This window comes from Dendrobium catenatum, unplaced genomic scaffold (assembly GCF_001605985.2).
Source record: "Dendrobium catenatum unplaced genomic scaffold, ASM160598v2 fragScaff_scaffold_1056, whole genome shotgun sequence".
Classification (NCBI taxonomy): domain Eukaryota; kingdom Viridiplantae; phylum Streptophyta; class Magnoliopsida; order Asparagales; family Orchidaceae; genus Dendrobium; species Dendrobium catenatum.
This window is the reverse complement of record NW_021319518.1, coordinates 8,029,242-8,035,241: the sequence shown is the minus strand read 5'-3', so window position 1 is coordinate 8,035,241 and position 6,000 is coordinate 8,029,242. Positions and strand designations below refer to the sequence as shown.

General features: G+C 34.7%; 1 protein-coding gene across 9 annotated transcripts in view; it reads left to right on the top strand.

The window, feature by feature from the left end:
• The first annotated feature begins 271 nt into the window (after positions 1-271).
• The window catches only part of LOC110105008 (rhodanese-like domain-containing protein 6), a 32,158-nt gene continuing 26,429 nt past the window's right edge, over positions 272-6,000 (top strand). For 3 of the 9 annotated variants that reach the window (XM_028698208.1, XM_028698203.1, XM_028698209.1), the window contains exons 1-2: positions 272-449; positions 1,317-1,480. The gene's annotated coding sequence lies outside the window, so the exon portion shown is untranslated. Of the gene's footprint in view, positions 450-574; positions 617-1,316; positions 1,481-6,000 lie in introns of all 9 variants that reach the window. The other 6 variants (XM_020834350.2, XM_028698205.1, XM_020834349.2 and 3 more) reach the window with 5 other exon arrangements.

Here is a 6,000-nt window from a genome sequence, read left to right as displayed (position 1 = left end):
TACATACGCAGTTGAATTCTTATATATTATATATTTAATATTTAATTTAAAATTTAAATTTATTTATGAAATACTTAAATTTCTAAATCATATTAAAATATATATTAGAAAATGTGAAATTTATTATAAATAAATTAATATTATTGATATTTTTATATGATTTAAAAATGTAATATTATAAGAGTAACTATAAAAATTAAAATTTAGCTTAATATGGCCATCGTATGGATGATTATAAGAACATCTTCATTATTTATTTATTGAAGTTCATTGAAGGAGATCAGTTTCAAATGGTATGGACTATTTTTTGTATTCCAAGATCTTGCGGGTTGTATGCGTCTGCTGAAACAACTTGTGCTTTCCTTCTCGAGGCGACGGCCGCTGCCGCCCATTCCGTCGATCGTATTAGCGTGCGTATTTTTGCGCGGCCTATTATCCTTTAACCGAGGGTACCCTCTTCTTCATCTTCTTTCCGTGATTGTTACTTTCACTATTTTTTTTCGTTGAAGCCCTAACCTTTGCAGGCGAAGCTTGCGATTCTGAAACTTTTTTTTTTTAATTTCCATCCTTCTAGTCAACCGTTAACGAATACGACCAACTCTTTTGTGAACCCAAGGTGCTTTTCCTACTCTTTATATCGAGTTTTGTGTTTGTTTGATTTTCCGATTCACCGTTATATTAGCGCTTTGGACATTTTAGCATGTTTTTAGTGCTTTAGTCACCGTTTTAGCAGCTGGCTTTTGCCAGCATTGGAATTAGTGGATGGTTTATGTAAGTTAAAATGTTCTTACGCTTGGTTTGCGTGCTCAGTTGGGTGATGGACCTATTGTTGATCCTAACTGATTGTTAAGTCGTTAAGATTCTCATTGATGATTTAGTGTAGTTTTGTGGAACTTTTTGTGAATATGTCAGAACTACTGAGGCTGTTTCTGGATTCTGGTTGGTGGCCGAAGGCTTGGAATTGTTTATACCTTTTGCTCTGTTGTATATAAGAGTCAATAGCTGCAAGAATGGCATTTCTTTGATAGTGGAAGATTTGTGGGCTTGGCTTTATCTCATTGGAGCTTTTGTTAGTCATTGGAGTTTTCTGTTTTATGTTGCAGTGGCTATTTTTAAACCATAATTTGCATTAATATTAATTGCGTATATCAATGCTAAAGCAACTTTTTGGTTTTACTGCTTTATTTATATCATAGCAAATATTTCGTTGTTTATAACTTTATGTTCTCATTAGCTTTGTGTTTTTTTTTTTCTTTTTAATGAATGAATAATTTCATATGGTATCGGACTAAGCGTGCCAGTTAATTTCATTTCAGAGTTTGTTGAAATTTGTGAGATTTATTGATCTCTATGCTATTGATCCATTTCACCTAGCAGTGATCATCCATCATCTCGCATTGACGCATAGGTGAAGTTTTGTGATATTGCCAGTTGATTTTGTTGGAAGAAAATGGAGATGGGAGAGATGCTGAATCTTATGGTATGTTGTTGTATTATAACTAAATTTCCATACCTGACGCTACTTCCCTAGCCAGATTCACAAAAAGTTCTATCAAACAATACTAGAGGAAACTAAAACCCACAGCTCAAGCAAACAATTAATACTTATATTGTTTTGAATATGCCAATACTTGAGAAAGTAGGATCGGGAAGAGAAATTTTCTTATATATGAAGCCATCATGCATGGCTTGACATACAACACAATGCCTTATTGATTTTATTACGGATAGCAATAGCAACGACCTTCGCCGCAAACGCCCTTACGATAATGATTGACATTCTTGCAGAGGTTATCACAGTCGCTATTTTCACAAGTTTCTTCAGTTATCATCTTCATCATCTTATGCTCCACCCTTAAGCGACCAGTCCCAGCAACATCTACTTGAAGCAAATTTTTTTATAAGAATATGGCAAATAGTCACCATCTATTTCATGACAAAAACTTATTATAGTCGACAAAACATATACAAATTAATTTAAAAAGAGTTGAAAATATTCACCATAGATAGGGAGGATGAGCATGACAAGAAGAAGAACCGGAAGTATTCTTCGGGCGAACTCCATTGCTATATATCTTAAATAAAAGTGGAGAAGGCGTAAGCTGTAATGCTTAGCCTTCCTTTAACGAGAAGTTGTTGCAATCAATATTCTCGATGGGGCTTTTTATATGAAAAGAGAAAGGTGTTTGATAGACTGATTCTATAATATTCCATTAGTGTGTGTATATAGGACACTATATAATATATTTATATTTCAATGAGCTATTTAATGCAAACAAAAAACTATAATGGCATATTTTTAAACCAACCTAAAGAATCTTTGGTTTGATCAAGTTTACGAAATTACTTGGTCAGTTAATTCATTATCATGATTCATGAGTTATTTGGCCAAAGAACAAGTGGAACTTATCTGGATTTATAATTAAAGATTATTTTGTTTAATGGATAGAGAAATATAATTATTTTGTTTAAACTTGATTGTTTTTTTGTTTAGTCTGACCTCCTTTTAAAAAATTTCTCAAATTTATTTTTCAGCTTTCAGTTTTTATTATGAGGTGTTCTCTAGTTGAGCCTAATTAGTTATATATAAATGCTAGATATATACTTAGATTTGTTGCTAATCAAAATTAAAATAATTCGTTAGATATTTTTTACATTGTTTGGCGAAATTCAAGTATTGATAAAAATAATTTAATTTATATATATATATATATATATATATCTATTGGGAGCATGCAAGTTTGGACAAAGCGCTTTAAAAATTGTCCAACCTTATTATATTGGTCATTAATATTGAAAAATTATTATAACTTAAAATTTCATGATATTTTGAAGAATTATTTATAAAAACATAAAAAAATATTTATAAGGGTGCAAAAATAATTTATTTATACATAATCGTTTTTCATAGACTTATTTGTTAGTGTTAGAGAAGTTCAACATAATTGGATGAAAATAGCGGGAGGCCAAGAGGCTTTTTTATTTTTGGAGGGGCAAATTGCGTGAAATTAAGGACAGCTAGGGGTAAAAAATAAAAATCAAAAGGGGCCATATTATATAAAAAAACCTTACTTCCATTTTTTCGCCTGGTTGTTTTTGGTTGGTTTGATTTTTTTCTTGGCCCTTGCTTTGGTGCTATGGAGAATTCTGTTAAACATTTAGATCTTGGCTTTCTTAATTGTAAGAATCGCTCCAAATCTTTCAAGGAGGTTTTGTCTGGCTCTGATGCGTCTAAGGCATTTCTGGATTTACAAGTCACTACGATTCGGGGTTTGCCGGCTTTATGGATCTCAGAGGATGAAGTTTTTGATTTAGCTTTAGTGAGAAAATTTTCGTTGCGGCGGCTGGTATTAGACTCAATTAGGAGGTTTTCTTTTTCAACCTCAAATTATCGGGTGAGTTATCTGTTACTCTTTTGGATCAGAGTAATGTCTTAATCAAGATTTCTAATGATCTCGACTACAATAGGATTTTTTCGCATAGATCATATTTCATTTTTGGTTGTTTTATGAAAGTGATAAAATGGACACCATTCCTTGACCTATCGGAGGAGTCTCTGATCGTCCCTGACTGAATTTCCTTTCTGGAGCTTCGCCCACACCTATTTTCTCCTCGTATTCTTTTTGGTCTGGGGTCATTATTTGGCCGTCCGCTTCATACAGACAATGCCACTGTTGTGGGTTTGTGGCCATTCGTAGCTCGTATCCTTGTGGAAATGGACATTTCTAAAACTTATCCTGGCTCAATTTGGCTTGGTCCTGAGAAATTAGGCTACATTCAAAAAGTTGTTTTAGAAGGTCATTCAAAAAGTTGTTTTAGAAGGTTTTCCTAGTTACTGTCCTCATTGCAAAGTTGTGGGTCATAAGAGGTCTGAATGTGTTAAGTTGTTTCCTCATTTGAGGAAGGTTAATGCTTATGTTCAGCCTCCTATGGGTTTTGGACCTTCTCCTGTTGTGGGCACTACTTCTTTGGCTCTAAATGATCCCTCTCTTCCTGCGAATTTCTTTCCCCCTACCACTGTTGCTTTCGCCCCTATCGTTGTGGACCTGGCTCCAGAGTGTGTGTTTTTCGATGTGTGTGTTCGGGAGGGGGCTTTTGTTTCTACTACCCCTAATATATGTAGGGTGGAGAATGCTAATGTTGCTAATGTTAATTCTATGGTTTTGAGTCCCATTGATGTTGTAGTTGGGAGTGTTGCTGATTGTTTGGAGGTTAATGCTATGACATTGGATTCTGATTTAGCTTTTGGTGATTTTGTTCTTGTGGCGAAGGAGCCTGCTTCTCTTGTTGCTCTTTTGGATCTGCCTGATATTGCTTGTTGTGATGGAGTGAATGAAAATTTGAGTGTTAATAATTGTTGTCTTAATCTTATAGCTAGCCATTCCTGTGATAATGCTGTGGAAGATTTGGGTGATTTTTCGGGTGAGGTGGCTTCCAGGGTTGGTTTTACCTCTGGTGAGGATCTCCCAGGTTCTCCAACCCAGGCGTTGGTTGTTTATGATGGCTCTATTCCTTTGGAGCATGTGGCATGCGATGTTGAAAGTTCGGCTATTAATTAGGTTTTAGTTTTACCTATTAATGTTGAGTCGAACGTGTCTCCTTTTGTGAATGTCTCAAAGGGGAATATGGAGTATGTTGATATTCCAATTTCGATTATGTCTAATGCATATTTGAAATCCCATCTATCCCGGCCTTCGAATAACTCTATTTTGCTTCAATCTGATTGGCTGGATATAGATGAGTCCCTATCTACACCTTCCATGGGGGGGGGTGATGATTTTGATGACCATGTAAATGATGATATGTATAGTTTCATGATGTGGTGTGTTGTTGATCAAGCAGTAGTCAATGGTGGTGGCAAAAGATGTAAACGTAAATCTAAAAAGAAATAGTCTTTAGGTTACCCTCTTGCTTTCGATGTCGTGGGCTTTATTGATGATTTGGACGATGATGAGGCGGCTCCCTTCTTATCACCTTGGTTGCCCAGGCTTGTTGGCAACCTTCAAGCCCTTCTGCTAGGTGGTTACCTGTGTGGGTTGTAGGCTGATGATGTGTTTATGAGTGGTTGTCACCAATAAATGGTCCGTGCCTGGCTGCGTGGTGATGGCAGGGAGCTGCCATTTTCTTGAGTCCGATGATGGCTCCTTTTCATGCATCTTTGATTATTTGTTTTGTTGAGTTTGCTTACTTTTGTTATTTTTGGATATATTTTGGCTTAGACTATTTTTTGTTCTTTATTGTATTTCCCTTTTCTTGTTTGGAATAAAATTTGGTTAAAAAAAACTCCTAAAAAAATGTCATCCTTTGATTATATTTGTCAAGTTTAAGGGAGGTAAGGGAAGTGCAAGATATAATCTCAGGGAGAGTTTAACCTATATTTGTATAAGAAACCTTGTAAGTGGTAGGAGCGTAGAGAAGAACTTTCATTCTTCCTGATGATAAAATTCTACTATATCTCTTATGCTTTGTTCTTCTATGAATAAAATGAATATGAGTTTGCTTCTAATTTCTTTCATGTTTGGCTAGATCTCTTATTTTGTGTTGATGATGTAAATATCATATTAAGTATCAATATAGACTCTTATTCTTTAATGAAAATATTGATATTTTCAATATCTCTCATTCATCATTTAATACATACAATCGTCTTATGTGTAGTTAAAACCTAACATTCAACCATATATAGAAACTCAATGTCAATCACAATCATTTTAGTGTCATCCAAGAAAATACATCAAGTTTATTTCTAAGTGCTTGGATGATCAATGTGTTGGGTTGAAGCATGAGCTTTTTCTTAAGCTTTTCTCTATGTTTCCTCATGTCCCATAGACTTCTTCAATGATTTTGTGGTCTACAACTTTGATTATCTTTCTATTTCTAGCTATAGTGCTTCTTTAGGAGAAGTTACACCTTTTGTATGGCCTTCAAGTAGTAGGCTTGCGATTGGGTGAGGTCACTTCTTACTATGATTTTTTAAGCTTCCTGCCAAAAACATGGCCA